Genomic DNA, 2,356 nt, shown 5'->3' with positions numbered 1-2,356 from the left:
CACTGAAGCTTTAGGAAGAAACCAGCAAAGTATGCATCACCCTATAACTATTCAGGCCAAGCAAGATGGCAGAGGCCTAGGGTATTTTCCATAGCGTCCACTGATGTTGCTGCCCCACGCTGATAAGATAACCTGGCTGTCCGACAGCCCTGTGTGGGTGGATCAGTGGCCGCTTCCACAGGAGAAAATTAGAGCAGCTCAGCTGTTAGTGCAGGAGCAGCTGACAACGGGACGTATTGAACCTTCCACATCCCCTTGGAATTCTCCTATTTATATGGCACACTCCAATCTGCGGCACGCTCAGGCCTCGCATCAACTACATCATCACAACAGTCAATCCCTGCACAAGTTGTTTCATATCCCTCGTGAAGCCGCATGGCAAATAGTTCTTGCTTGTCCTGAGTGCCCCATCCACCAATCTGTTCCATCTTTCGGAGTCAATGCTCGAGGTTTACACCCCAATGCTTTGTGGCAAATGGACGTCACACACATTCCTAACTTAGGTTGGCTTAAGTATGTGCATGTTTCTGTAGACACCTTCTCTGGCCTCATTTGCTGCTCCCCCTTAATGGGAGAGGGGACCACCCAAGTGATAAAACATTGCTTACATGCCTTTGCTGCTCTGGGCATACCTCAAAGCATTAAGACAGACAATGGGTCTAGCTATACTAGCGCCTGTTTTACAGTGTTTTGCAAGACCTTCTCTATCAAACATACTACTGGCATTCCATACAATCCCCAGGGCCAAGGCATTGTTGAACGCACACATGCCACTATAAAGTCTTATCTTGAAAAAATAAAGAAGGGGGAATCCTACCCCCACACCCCTCAAAATTATATCAACCACATCATTTTCATCCTTAACTACCTTTTAACTGATGCCTCCAGCCTCACGGCTGCGGATAGGCATGGCAACCGAGAGCCAAGTGCCCCAAAACCTATGGTAAAATGGAAAGATGCCCTAACAGGTACATGGAAGGGGCCCGAACCTGTTCTCATATGGAGACGAGGCTATGTTTGTGTCTTTCTACAGGATGAACCTGGTCCTCTATGGATTCCTGAGTGCCTTGTGTGGCATGTGGATGAAGCAGGTGGAGATCCATTGGGCTGTCATCCCAGACCCTCAACTGGTGAGACCTGTATCGTGGAAGGAGATGAATTGTGCCCCGCTCCCATTATACTCGAATGACTCAAGCATGGGGCTCTCGTTGGATGGTCACCTGATTAGGGAAATTCAGACATATAATTATACTGGATGCAGTTACTCTTGTCCTATTTTCCATACAGTTACTGACAACTCTTTCACATCGAATGTGTGCCGTATTGCTCCTTTGAAATATGGACCTATTGGAATAGTTGCACAGAATTTGTGATGCCCTGCCACCAGTACTTGTAACCTTAATCATACTTCTAACAAAATTTCTTTATGCCTTCCTGAACCTTTTGTGTTTCTAACTGGGAGCATTCATGTTTGGAATTACATTTCATTGGGGGATACTCTAGATATAACATAAGTTGTCTCCATTGTCAGTTGCGTACCTGTATTGCAGACTTGCTGCCTAATACTACCGTTATGCCCCTTAAGAGACCAGCATATATATTATTGCCAGTGAATATTTCCCAGGAATGGTATGATGATGCAGGTTTACAACTTGTTGATGATTTTACTAAATTGCTTGCCAGATCCAGAAGAGGTCTTGGTCTCAGTGTGGCAGGCATTGTCTCCCTCATATCACTGCTCATTTCCCTCACTGCCACCACAGTTGCCCTTACTCAAGAAATTCAGAATGCAGCTACTGTTAACAAGCTGATGGACAATGCTACCTACAACTGGGACCAGCAAGAAAAGATTGATCTGTCCATTGAACATCGCATGAATGGACTGTATGATACTGTTAACGTACTTGGGGATACCTTAGAGCAGGTCGTGGTCTGGCAACGTCTTGCGTGCCATGCTGATTACCACTCTATTTGTGTAACTAAACTTGTGTATAATGCTTCGGCCTTCCCTTGGCCCATAGTGCAGGCCCACCTGCACGGAGTATGGATCGCTGAGAATATCATCCAAGAATGGAATGAGTTACATGCGTGAATAATTGCTCTGCATTATGCCCCCTGCCTCGACAGCACACCTGCAGAACTAGCTAAATAACTTCTCTGAAACCTTAAAAACTTGTTCCCTACTATACCTTCCCTCTCTCAATTGTGGGGTCCCCTTCTCGCTATTGGCATACTCCTCATCTTTGCTTGTCTCCTCCTTCCCTGCCTTCTTCGGATGGTGGTTTTTCAGTATAAATTACTGTGGAGTCGTCTTTACGGCCTCCAGCTAAAGACACTCCCTCGGCATATGCAGGAC

The sequence above is a fragment of the Chrysochloris asiatica genome, unplaced genomic scaffold, assembly GCF_000296735.1.
Source record: "Chrysochloris asiatica unplaced genomic scaffold, ChrAsi1.0 scaffold00085, whole genome shotgun sequence".
Lineage (NCBI taxonomy): Eukaryota > Metazoa > Chordata > Mammalia > Afrosoricida > Chrysochloridae > Chrysochloris > Chrysochloris asiatica.
The sequence above is the reverse complement of the archived record's forward strand: the minus strand, read 5'-3'. Positions refer to the sequence as shown.